This window comes from Podarcis bocagei (assembly GCF_964188305.1).
Source record: "Podarcis bocagei genome assembly, chromosome: 5".
Classification (NCBI taxonomy): domain Eukaryota; kingdom Metazoa; phylum Chordata; class Lepidosauria; order Squamata; family Lacertidae; genus Podarcis; species Podarcis bocagei.
Window position 1 is genome coordinate 65,537,640 of NC_138129.1, and position 13,997 is coordinate 65,551,636.

The 13,997-nt window shown below is 43.0% G+C and overlaps 1 protein-coding gene across 3 annotated transcripts in view; it reads right to left on the reverse strand.

Moving 5' to 3' along the window:
* Positions 1–10,174, reverse strand: part of GNG12 (G protein subunit gamma 12) — a 46,365-nt gene extending 36,191 nt beyond the window's left edge. The window contains exon 1 of one of the 3 annotated variants that reach the window (XM_081193927.1): positions 9,763–10,174. The gene's annotated coding sequence lies outside the window, so the exon portion shown is untranslated. The remainder of the gene's footprint in view (positions 1–9,762) is intronic. The other 2 variants (XM_081193926.1, XM_081193925.1) reach the window with 2 other exon arrangements.
* Between the last annotated feature and the right edge of the window lie 3,823 nt (positions 10,175–13,997).

Consider the following 13,997-nt stretch of genomic DNA (forward strand, 5'->3'; position numbering starts at 1 on the left):
TTTAACTACTCACTTTAAGTACATTGTGATATCTCAAACTTAAATGAAACACACTAGTTCCTGAGCTACACAGACAACAGAAATAAAAAGAAACATAAGAGTCTTTCATTTACCAAAGTAAGGGGTTAATTTTGGGTGGTGCACTTGACAACCATCCAAAGTTCATATTAAAATTATTTTAATATGAAAATTAAAATTAGTACCTAGAACACCATCCAAAGGTAATCCCTGATTTTGCTAAATTAAAGACTGCCAAGTTTCTCTTCTGCACTGTGCCTATGCCAGTAACCTCTGAATTTTGTTTAAGACAATGATGGCTAAATCTTTTACAGGCCTTGGGCCAACAATCTGGGGCAACTCTTAAGGACCAACATGACTACCTTTGCTTATTATTGCTCATTAAAATATTTTAAAGTTCTAGAGCCTTTGGGCCTGGACAGACTGACAGCATCCATTTAAAAATGTCAAAGGGCAAGAAAACATGTATTGTTGTTAACCTTAGATGATATTATAATGCATTACAAATACTTCTCATGAAGCCACACTAAAGGAATAGAGGTAGAAGAAAAGTATACAAGCTTTAAAAAACCCAAAAGTGTTTGTGTTCCCATGCCATTACTAAAAAGAATATGGTTAAGGTCAAAAGGATATTGCAGCAGAAAAGTGGTATGTAATTAATTTAAATTGGGGCAGAAATGGGATAGGAAAACAGCTCTCTCTCTCATGAACAGTGGTACTCAAGTTATTTTGTAGACTAATGAGGACAAATACATTTATACGATATACTAGAATAGACTAATAAGAGATCAGCTAATGCATCTCATTGCCAATGGTTGATTTATTCCTACAGAAACATTATCAATGTTTCATACAATTTAGATTTTAAAATGCAGAATATATTATTTCCTTAGGAATATGCTGTTAAAAATGTAAGCCTCACATTTACCTTTTGAATAATATCTACTAGATGTAGGAATGTGAAGCAATTATTTAATACAGTTCAAGATGCTATCATCAATATTCATGCAAACACTTCTTTTGATTTTCCAGTATTCCCACGAATTTCAAACACAGACCTGGAACTGATTCAAACAAGCATCTACTAAAAAAAACCCAAACCCACAGTGCAGTCTTTCTAAATTAATAACATAAAAAAATCTGCATTGCAAAGTTAGTATACTGTATTAGGGATATGCGGGTGGCACTGTGGTCTAAACCACTGAGCCCCCTGGGCTTGCTGACTAGAAGGTTGGCAGTTCGAATCTGCAAAACAGGGTGAGCTCCCATTGCTCTGTCACAGGTTCTGCTAACATAGCAGTTCGAAAGCATACCAGTGCAAGTAGATAAATAGGTAAGGTAAAAAGGTAAAGGTAAAAGATAAATAGGTACCACTGCGGTGGGAAGGTAAACGGTGTTTCCGTGTGCTCTGGCACTCATCACGGTCCTCCGCGCACCAGTAGCAGTTTAGTCATGCTGGCCACATGACCCAGAAAGCTGACTGTGGGCAAACAACAGCTCCCTCGGCCTGAAAACCGAGATAAGCACAGCACCCCTTAGTCGCCTGTGGCTGGACTTAACCGTCCAGGGGTCCTTTACCTTTTACCTTATTAGGGATAATGAGTTTAGACTGATCTGCACCCTGACACATGAACATTGTTGTATACATTCAAGCCTGTCTTTCCCCAACTTACCACTATTTTTCTGCATATCTGAACTTTAAGTGACTTGACCAAGAACAGAAAGGAACCTTAATGACTACGCATGGCTCTGAGCCTGGATATTTCTACATCCAAGTATGTCAGTGGCTTGTTTAGTTTATTTGCCTACATACAATGCATCCTATTATTCCTCCAGGTGAGGTGGAATGGGATCAAAGGAAAAGGAAGTTATAGGCACAATATGTATCTGTTTGGATATAAAAACATTCACAGATTACTACCGATTAGAAATGCAAGATTATGCATGGTCTTTTTTTGTTGCAACTCTGGTTTAGCAAGGGTGCATCATGAAATGGGAGAACAGTTAAGCACATTAACTGACTCTACCTGTCTTTTGAGCCTTATCAGCCACTTGTTTATTTTCTGACTGCTAACACAAGATCAAAATGATACTTGCTTCTTCCAGACCTACACTGAAAGCATAAACTTTTACCAGTGCCTAAATCTCTAACACAACAAGAACAGGAACGAGGAAAAAAGAGCAACTGAAACTACTTGCTTTTATATGGCTAAAAGTGAAAGTAAGATGTGGCAAACAAATTGTAGTACTCTTAAACTGCCAAAAAGGAATCTGATTAAAGTAGGCACAAATCAAAAAATATTACATGTTTTATTTCTGTTGTACAGAACCCCAGCTGAAATTTAAACACTTGGGACAAGACTTCCCGGTACATAATCCTCATGTAAGCATCACATCAAGGCAGCTGTATCGTGTTCAGATCAACATCTACAAGGCTTTTCCAGAGGAGAGACGCTCTTGCATAGTTTCATGTCCCAGAGACATAATGAAATTCTACAGGTGAAGCATAATGAGACCTTTAGAAGATGGGAACATAAAAACAGAAGAGCGTGTTCCTCAGTAATGGTGGCACCCAAAGTTGAAATCCCAAAACAAGCACTGCCTTCTGGGTGCTAGCACAATATATGGCAGTTTTATTAGTCTTAGTTACGGATTTTTCAGCTTGGAGATGCGCCTCTTTATCTCGAAACCTAAGTACAGTGTGGCGTGAAGATTTGTGATGTGGCATTTAAGGAGTGCTGGATTTAAGATGAAAACCAGGATTCAAATCCCTGTTTAACCACAAAATGCAATGGACAGCCTGATCAAGTTATTGCCTCTCCCCAACTGTACTTCACAGGGTTGTTGGGCAAATATAAACAGCATGATCCCAAGTATGTTACCTTTGGAGGAACTGAAGAATACCCATGTGACAAATAAAATTAAAATTCTTGGGTGGTGGGCTATCTTCAAATGCTTCCCTTCACTATAATACATTTTATTGAGCTGTAATTATTTTTTGCTGTCTGGAAGTCAGACAAAAATGCTACTTTTGTTCTCAAGCAATGGGGGCAACATAAATGAATAACTGTCTGATTCCACAATTTTCAAGAACACAGGACAAACTTTAGTACACAGAAGCCCATGTTAAGCTGAAGACAGCTGCTTTTGTGCGGCGTTTATTTCCATGGGCCCCCCCCCCCCTCAAGCCTCCTGACATGGAAACAAATTGTAGTAAATTTAAAGTAGGATGAGCACTGAAAATTGTTCAATAGCCCTGTCCTTCATACTATTAAGTACTATTGTGTCCCATGGCCACAGATACTGAACTGCATACCAGTTTATGTGTAAGCAAGAGCTTGTCTAGAACAGGCAAGAAATAATAGGCTTGGGAAATATATTGAGTGTATAATTAGTTATCATAATATAGCAAAACTTAGCATGAGTACTAAGTTTTCAGACGGCAAGTCTAAACACTTTCCCAGAAGTAAGCCTCACTGGGACTTACTTCTGAGTAAACATGCACAGGATTGGACTGTAATGAAACAGCCAACATAGCCCTAATTACCGCATCAGACACATTAGATAAGACAAAAATTGCTTTCTCCCAGTGCTGACATGAGCGAAGATGTTTGAATCGTGTACAAAAACAACTAAGCAATTACTTCACAGACACGAAGAATAGGTCCCTAATGCTGTAAAGAATGTGGTTGCAGAAGTATTAAAGAGCAGTGCTGATAATGAGCAACACTGGTTTGCCACCCATAACTAAACTATTTTGTAAATATTTTCACAAACCTAAGAAGCTATTTTTATCCAAACAAGAACACTGATAACAATTCAGCCATTGCTTTATGAAAGTCATCATGTAACAATGGTAATTTTCGACAGAATAATCTCCAATTTAACAAATTCTCCCCTTCTGTTCTCCACCCACTCAACCCACAGGAACTATTATTATTCATGTTCCTACTGTGAATCACAAGTTCCTAAAAAATAAAAATAAAAAAGAGCCTTCCAGAGATTTACACGGATTATGCGGAATCAGATCATTAGCCCACCTAGACTGGGGTTATGTACCCCAGCAAGCAGCAGCCCCCCAAGTTACACTCAGAATAATCCCACTGAAATAAACAGACTTAAATTAGTCACGATTAATTTTAGTCCATTATTTCAACAGATTTGCTCAGAGTGCAGCTTTGCTTTAAACCAGAGCCTAGGAATGGCACAGTCTCTTTAAAACCAGGTACGTAGTTTGTGGTTGCTCCTGAATCTGACACTGTCCCTAGGTGCTGAGTAAAGGAGGGGCACCTCTACTCGATCCAAACACCCCACAGCCCAGAACTGCGGGGTGGGGTAGGGGCTGGAATGCTCTGCCCAGACGGGCACAATAGCCATAGTTTTTTCTGAATAAAACAGACCTGGCCACTGCCATTCGTGTCTTAGTATCATCCAGATTAGGGTACAATAACACACTTTTATGTGGAGCTGCCATTTGCAGAATTTTCATGAAGTACAATGGATTCAAAACACAGTGGTCACAGTATAAACTGGGGCTCATCGTGGACAGCATATAACAACTTTGATATCTGTAATTTCCTGGAACTGCAGCCCAGACATTTATTGAAATATTAATTGCACAATTGTAGAAACTGTGTTATTGTTTTTAGGGACTGTATAATTTTCAAATCTCATTTATTTTATTGTACATTGCTTCTAGATGTGAAGTGGTTTATAAATATTGTAAATTGTAATTGTAATTGTATTGTATTGTAAATTGTATTGTAAATATTGTAAAATATTGAAACATTCAGAAAAATGTCTCTGGGTGCTGATTTTCTGCATTGAGCTGACGTATCTTTAGGACACCTACCTTAAGAGTTTACCCCAGATCTCAGATTAACATCAGAGGCTTTGCTCTGACTCATCTGAGACTCAGCCTGCTTATGAACAAATGTAAGCTTAGTATTGTGATGAATTTCCCTTGACATGGTAGGGCAACTGATTTGGTTATTTATTATTATTGAATTTGTAATATGTGCCTATTTTACAGCTTTAAGTACAATTTTCCAATAGACCATACTGTGCCTGGAGAGTGGCCAGTTTCTCCTGATAAAGGCTTGATTCCCAACACATACTCCTTTGGTTTGTTTAATTTGCTCTATTCAAAGATTTAGTTATTATATATTTTGCAGTTTGTTTTCAAATACAATGACTGCTTGGTAATATACTGTAACTAAACTTTAGAAAAGTAAAAAGCTGTTTTGGGTGGGATATTGGGACAAATGTTGTATATAACCACTCCTGACCCCCCCCCCCCCCGCTGTGGTCTTATTTAGTTTCAGCTCTATTCTTTTACTGAGTTATCTTGTCAGCTGCCTTGATGGAAAATAAAAAACATGTGCACTGCCACTGAGCTATGGATCTTCCTCTATTTGGAACATATTTAACTCTGTTCCTAAGCAAGAACTTGCACGTGTTGCTTAAGACACAATACGGTTCTGGATAACTGACAGGATTTTTGTTTTCGGAAACGGGGATCACCCATTGCTTCTTTATCACAGAACCCTAGACGTAACCCGATATTTGCAGAACCTAGCAGACAGCAATTTATTCTGCAATCTCCATTTTGGAAGAGAGTCTAAACACAGACTTCATGGCTACAACATCTCCCTACTTTTTTGTATTATTTTGTTTCATTTCACACACACACACACACACACACACACACACACCCTTCTGCTTTGCTTAAGAACTAGCCTGATAAAGAGTTCTGGAGAACTTGCTCTCTATTTTGTGAATCATTTGTTATGATTTTAACATTATTATCTAGAGGAGACAGGCATTTATTTGGAATCTCACCATGTTTAAGGGCACAAATTTTGCTATCCAAAACCGAGACAAACTTCATTTGGTACTTGCATAAATATTTCCGTTTCTGGAACTTTAACAACAGTTAATAAAAATATAAAAGCTGCAGTTTAAGTAGCAATTGGGAACATCAGGCCTGGGTGGGGAGAACCACATTGCAGCTTCTCTACTTGGCTTTCAAAACTCTTCCCAGTCCATGCCCCCTATCCCAGGACCCTGCTTCTTAACAGCCATGTTCTGCACTCTCCTCAAGTGCTTCTGCCAACTGAAATGTGTCCTTGAACTGTGATTCTGCCTCTTCCTTGACTGGAGGATCAAAAAAATATTATTAATAATATTTATTAAAATTCTATGCCACCCGTCATCTCAGGTTTACAGGGCAGTTTACAGTATAAAATATACATAACAAAATAATGAACAAAAACAATGCATGCGGAGTGTTTATGCAAAAACCTTGGGGGGGGGTTGTAGCTAAAAATACAGGTTACTGTAAGAGTCACACCTATTGCTCCGCTCACTTTTTTTTGTCTCTGATCCTGCCCACAGCTAGCAGGTGAGCCCATGAGGAAATGTGACCCTTAGGCTGAAAAGGGTTCCCCCAGCCTGAGAGAAAGCTTTAATTGGGGGGGGGGGGTTTCCAAGCGGAAAGAGGTAAAAATGAGTTGACGATTACAAGTATACGAAGCAAATGTGTACAAAATGGAAGATTCCAGCATTAAAAATGTTGGGTCTGAAACAGCTAAAGTGTAAGAAGAAGCAAAGTTTAATCCCACTCTGCAAGGTTTCACTATCCAGTAAGCTTTATGTTTCACCTCCATAGCAAGCAAGACTATCATTAAACATGACAGAACTTGTTAAATAAACTCCCTGATGTTCTCGCTGTGAGATTTTTCTTGTGACTAGGCTTTCCGATCAGTAGGTGTCCATAAATCCATCTTGCTGGGTCAAGGGCCTCTACTCAGTGTAACCTGAGAAACCCTCCCCTGCCTCTCACCTTGAGAGGGAAGAAGGGGGCCTTCGCACTGTGCAGTGCTTGTGGGGAGAGTTAAGAGACACTCCCGCCTCCCCCGCGACAATACACACACACACACTACAGTCAGGAAGGGGCGTTTCTTTTAAATTACACTGAACAGAAGCATACTGTGCATGCAAGATTAAAGCCCACTCCCAGTGTGATATGAGATGCCCCCTTCTTTTCCCAAGCTCTCTAGCAGATGCAGAAGGCTAAGGAGATGGAGAGAGTCAGTGGCAACTATGGAGTACGGCTGGGTAGTAAGTCAAGCCAACATTTTGTGGACTCTTCCCTTTCATGCTGTTTCCTTCGGAAGAAAAGTGCACTTAATATCCAGCAGACACCAGCTATATGATGCTTATTATTGTTCTAGCAGCTCACAGTCAAGAGTTACACTAAGTTCAGGCTAGAACAACAACCACTCTTTTCCTTTTGCTTGCAACAGCATCAAGATGACTTATGGGAGCAGTTTTATCAGGTTCTCCTTCATAAAAGAAGAAGAAGAAGAAGAGTTTGGATTTGATATCCCGCCTTTCATTCCCCTTCAGGAGTCTCAAAGCGGCTAACAATCTCCTTTCCCTTCCTCCCCCACAACAAACACTCTGTGAGGTGAGTGGGGCTGAGAGACTTCAGAGAAGTGTGACTAGCCCAAGGTCACCCAGCAGCTGCATGTGGAGGAGCGGAGACACGAACCCGGTTCCCCAGATTACGAGACTACCGCTCTTAACCACTACACCACACTGGCTCTCACACTGGCATGGGAGTTTGGTAGAAACTAAACACAAGCAGCTTCAAGGAGCAGGAGAATACGGAAAACCTCACCACAGACCCTATAGCTTGCTTTGTTTTCCTTGTATTTTATTTCCACGGAAGCAGAGGTGGCTCACTGGGTGGGGCAGAGTTGCTGCACTAGCTTCCCTGTAGGCTGGTTGCTGTTGCTTACTGGGAGGGAGGCAGGCATGGCACACCAAACTCTTTGCCACCTTGTCCCCCCCCCCCGCCCCTCTTGGTAAGCAACAGCGACCCACATGCTGGAAAGCCCAGCAGCTCTGCCCCACATGGTGAGCCACTTCTGCACAACTGTACATTAATTTCTTGCTTTCGTTTACAAATTCTACCCTTCTGAAACTCCCAACAGAAGAATGGCGTGTTTCTTACGGAAATGCAGAGTTCAAACACCACTAGGTAAATGCTGACTACGTGTCTTTGGTGCAGCGGTGGGGATCCGCTGGCCTTCCAGATGTTATTGGGTGACAGCTACCATCATCTTTGACCACTGCCCACGCCGGCTGGGGCTGATGGGAACTGGAGTCCAACATATTGGAGGGCCCCCTGCTTTAGTGACCCTTTCTCCACGGCAGTCACCACAATGTAGCTCAGCACCAACCATCAGCAAAAATGAGCTGGGAGTGTTGCAGGCCAGCACCATTCATCGTCTTTTGGACACACTGGAAACCAGGAGCAGCCACACTGTACTAAGGAAGCCACAGAACTAAAAGGGAATAATTAGCATCATTAAGCCATAATGGTTGGCAAGGAGCACCAGCGATGCAGTATGGTTATGTAGGTAACCACCATTTTATTAAACATTACAGCCAGCCACATTATCTTCTAGCCAATAAATATATATCAGTGCCGAATATCCATCATCAAGCAAAAGCCGATCTGCAGCATAATAGGATAGCAGCCTTGTATGCAGTGCTTGCCTGCTGTCTGAGGCACTGATACTGTTTCTGACCCTACTGTGAGGTCTCATTGGTAACTGAAACTCAGCAATGAAAGCAGATAACACACATGATGTGAGAACTCAACAATGCTTTGCTGGTACTCTATTCCAGCTGATGGGAGTTGTAGTCCAAAACATCTGGAAGGCACCAGGTTGGAGAAGGCTGGACTAGTCTATACCTGTCCATTGTATCTACTTTGGCCTCTGTGCAATTCTGGAGGACAGACCCATCCAGCAACCCAAGGGACCTCAGGTAGCAACCTCACAATAGTCCTGCTTCTTCCCATCAGAGCCAACAAGATGTGGCAACAGCCGATAACTCAAGATGGTTTTAAATGGGGATTCTAGAAATGCACCATAGGCAGTTCAACACTAGTCAGAATAGCTAAATGGAAGCTCCAGGTTTAGGTCCTGAAACAAGTTTTACTGTTAGGATAGGTATGTTGATGCAATTCTTTATCAATATTGTGTTGTTGTTGTTGTTGTTGTTGTTGTTGTTGTTGTGCACCACCCTAGAATCAACCAGAATCTATAGGCAAGTTACTAGATTAGCACTCTGGTCCTTGCTTGGGGGCTTCCCAGAAACATCTGGCTAGCCATTTTGGAAACAAGCCACTTTGGAAACAAGACGGACCTTCAGCCCGAAAACTCTTCCGACGTTCACACATACACAGAATCACCCTCCATGTTCTCTAACACGGGACAAGAGCCACCCTCCGGGTGCGGACTCCCTAGCACACCTCGTTTCGAGAAAAAGGAGCCGACCCACCCTCTCCCCACGACCCGGCGCTGGTGGCGTGGAAACAGTGGCCTAGCGAGCCCGGGAGGCGCCCGCCCGCCCGCGGCAGCCACGCCTCGCTCAGCGCCCCGCACCGCGGCCAGGAAGAGGCGGCGGGGGCAGCAAGCCGAAGGCTCTCCCGCTCCCCACGACGACGGCTCTGCGCGCCTCGAGCGGCCGAGGAAAGGCAGCGGGCGGCCGCGGAGGGGGCAGTCCTCGGCCCGGCGGCTGCAATGGCGGGAGGCGGGGACAGCGCCCGGGCGGAGAAAGAAGCAGGAAAGAGCAGCGCTGCCTGTGGCCCGGGGAGGCCCTCCTCCCTCGCTCCCGCTCCCTCCGGCGGCGGCGGCGGCGACTCCGCGCCGCGCCCGCCCTCCTTACCGTGCGCCTCGCCGCCTCAGCCCCTTCTCCGGCCGCCGCCGCCGCCCTCGCAACTCGGGACTCCGCCGTCTCTATGGGCGACCGGAGCTAGCCGACCTCTCACCCGCTGCTCCTCCTCCTCCTGCTGCTGCTGCCTCCGCTGCTGGCTCCGCCTGGCCCCGGGCGGGGAAGGGACGAGGCTCCTTCCTGGGCCAGGACTGCGCGCTGCTCTCGTCCGCCCAGCAGCGCCTCTGCCAGCGGGGAGCGAATCCGGGGGCGGGAAGAAGCGCCCTCTCCTTCCTTCCTCCCTTGCTCGGCTCCTCGGAGGCAGCAGGAAGCCTCTCTCCCGGGCAGGGTCCGCGGCGCCTCCGTCCCAGGCGGGGTTGCGGCGGGAGCCCTGAGTTACCCCGCGGCCCTAAAGCACCTCTGCAGAGGTGTTTAAGGCAGGAACAGGATTGAGCCCGTGGCCACCGCCAAGTAGCTGCTGGTCGTTTTCCCTCCCTAAGAATTGTAGACTTGGAAGGGTCATCTAGTAGTCCAACCCTCTGCAGCGCGGGAATCTCAACTAAAGCATCCATGGCAGATGACAACAACAACAACACACTTATCATTTGTAGGCCGCCCCTCAGACTGGGTTGCCAAAGCCTCTCTGGGCGGCTCCCAACAAAATGTTGAAAACACAATAAAACATCATTAAAAGCTCCCCTAAACAGGGGCTGCCATCCAACCTCTGCTTTAAAACCCTTCGAGTCTGAGGGCGCCCATCCCACTGTCAAAAAGTTAGTTGGAATCTCCTTTCTTGTAACTTAAAGCCAGTTGGTTTGGGTCCTACACTCAGGAGCAGAAGAAACCAAGCAGGCTTCCATCTTCCATGTGATCGATATTTGAAGATGTCATATGATACCTTCTCTCAAGCAGGCTTCTCTTTTCAAGGCGAAAGGCAGGCCTCTCCTGCGTTCATTCTCAAATTTGGGGTAAAACTAGGAGGCGATGTTTGTGTAAGAAGCTGTGTGAGCTCCATTCTGGTATTGAAAAGAAATTATTGGGCTGAGCATGTGCTGGATTTCAGATGCGTAAAATTGCCTTGAGACAATTGTGTATAAGGCAATTAATAAATTAACAATTATAAAAATAAAATAATAACGTTTTGCACCTGTTGGTGGACTTCAGGGTTCTATAAACACAGACACACACAGTAGATCCCACCAGCCTGAAGTCTGCCCACTCCTGGTAGGCCTGCATGTTGACTGTATCCAGTTCTTAGACATACACCAGAAAAGTCCTAATAGGTCGGACCAAAGATCTCTTTAGGCTATCTAACCAGATGCCCCCAGGAACCCCACATGCAAAGCATGAGGGCAACAACCTTCCCTATCTATTCATTCCACCAAACACCCCACTGATTTGATTGTTCCATTTACCCATCATAGCTAATAGTTGGAAGGAATACTTACCAGGAAATTGGGCTTCTTTTAATATTGTTGTGATTTGCTTGAAAAAAGCCCAACTGGCTTAACATGGTTCTGTAGTTCTGGCTATTGACATATGTTAAAAGCCATGCCCGGCCATGGACTTCCGGGTGAGCGCCTCCGGCAATGGCGGATTTCCTCTGATCAGGAGGAATCCGCTTCGTGGAAATTAGGGTCTGGACCGCCACGGCGAGGTGGAGACCCATCAAAAACCACAGGCGGGAGAAGCCTGTGGACGTGGGATTCGGCAGGCACCTTTTGCGCCTCCCATACTCGCGGGGAAACCCGGTTTCGGGGATCCGGAGCAACGTGGGGTGAGCGGCGCGGTGCTTCGAATCGACTGCTCTTTTCACGGAGTGAAGCCGCATTGCTGTTGCCGAAGAGCGCTGACTTTTTCCTGTGGACAATTGGACTTTAAACAACTACCCATGAGTAGAACGGAAAATTGGACTATGACACATCTTAATTTGGCACCAAAGCGGGAAGGTTCTAAACAGGAAGTCCGCCTTCCGCTTTTGTAAATAGTTTGAAGCAAAGACATTGCAAGCTAAAGTCTGGAAAGTCTTTTGTAAAGGATTAAATCTCCATCGGCTAAAACTACTAAACCCCCCTTGGAAGCAGGAGAAGAGGGGGAAAATCTTAGATTGTTCAAGCCTGCAGGAGAGAGAGTAAAGAAAGATAAATTTCCACCGCCTTGAACCTGGGAATGGGTTGCTAGGAAGACAGACGTTTTGGGAAAGTTCATTGACTGTGAATAAAACGTTTGTTGATAGATAGTTAAAAAAGAGAAACATATTGATTCCAATGTTTCCTTTTGCATTTAAAAGGAACAAAATATTTGAAAAACGAAAGTAATTTTGTTGCTGGATCTGCTTTTAAAAGGATGGATACAAATAGAAATTGTTTCCCCTAGAGGGAGCTTTTGAAACTGTTGTTGGAGTCAATCTTGGGGAATTCTCCAGCTGCAGAGATTAAAGATCGTGAGAACCAGACATTGACCTTGAACAAGAATATGCCCAGAAGAAGCCTTAGTGATTGCTTTTTGCAAGACAAGCGCTTTATTGGAACAGCTACATGAGAAGATGGATTGATGACTGTTGCAGTTAATAATTTTGGACAAACAGTGAATATATATATAGAAACCACTCAGGAACCGACCCAGGAATCTGCTTTGACAGGGCAAGTTGTGCAGAAGACAAAGGAGGAGGTTGCTGTTGAACCTCAAGTAATACAAGTGGAGAAAGCCGCGGCCTTGCAGGAACATAAGCTGTTGTTTTTGATGACCGAACCTGGAGAAAGTCAGATTTGGAGAGATGGAGTTTCGTTTGGATTGGAGATGGGAAATTGGATAGATCCTCCTATGCAGGGCTGTTCTGGCTTCTGGGATCTGGTTCTGCGCCAGGGGGAGTCTGGAGTTGTCGGGGCCTTTAACTTTGGAGGGACTTTGAAACATGCCTTGAAATACCTTTTGGATTTTAGTGCTGACTATGGAGAATGGGCTGACCTGTCAAGAAGGGATAAAGACATTGTTAGGTTGGAGTCTCCCCGAGATCTACTCCTCAGCGATAAAGAAAGGAAATTAAGAACAAGATCAGAAGGCAAAGTAAAGTGCAGGTATAAATATGAAGAAGATCTGCAGAAGGGACATGGAAAAGAGTTAAGAGCCTCGGATAGAAGATCACCAGGTTGATGGACTAAATGGAATGGATAGAAAGGACTGACAGAACCCGAGACCAGGAAGAAGAGACGGTGGATGAAGATTGGAAGAAAGTTTAAAAATTCATTTACAGAAATATTGTAAAATTAATGAGTGTTAGAAAAAATGTTGGAATGAAACTATTTGGCTTTAGTAGAAATGCTATAAGGAGTTATGTACAAATAAGTTTTAAGTTTTAGGGCTTTTTATGGTAAGATAAGGTTAAAATAAATTAAGACAATTTAATGACAAAACATAGTGAAAGATGGAAAGGATTTGTAACTAGAATACAAAAAAGGGAGGTGTGAGGAGGTTGATGAAACAAGATAACGAAAGATAAAGATTTGGGAATATTGGATTTGTTTTTAATTTTTTGTTTGCTTTTGTTTTTGGTTTTGATGTATTGTGTGTTTTGTTCTCTTCTTTCTTTTTATTGACTTGTATTGTTTAATTTCTTTTTTTCTTTCTTTTCTTTTTCTTTTTTTCTCTGTAATTTTAAATTCTCAATAAATATCATTTTTTTAAAAAAATCAAAAATCCATGCCCGGCCATAACTCAATGACCTTGAACAAACTGCTGTATTTATTTTTATTACATGTACTTGTTAAATTTATACTGTCTCATTTAGTCCAAAAAGAGTCTCCCCCATTTCCCTGTCAGCCCAATTCCACAACTGTATATAATAAATAAAAATGACCTCATGTGGAAGTATGAACTAAACACAGTGAAGAGCCGAAAATTATAATCAACACAGAGGAAAGGAGCTGACATGAAGCTTCAAAATCTTAACATAACTGAACTGAGACATATTAATTAGGCTAGATCATGTTGAAGTCTTAATTATGTATTTGAACGTCTTCAAGAACAAAGCAGAAAACATAATCTGCTGCTGAATATATTATATTATTGAAAATGATTTGCAATGATTTTGCTTTAAAAACAAACAAGCAGGTATTTATAGCCTATGTTCTTCTCAGAACACTTACTAGTTGTGAACTATAGCTGAGTAGTATATTAAGAGTTCAGGGTCGTGTAGATTCAAAATACTGTAAAACCTCTCTCTTAAATGTGAGTCAAAATGGTTGAGGATG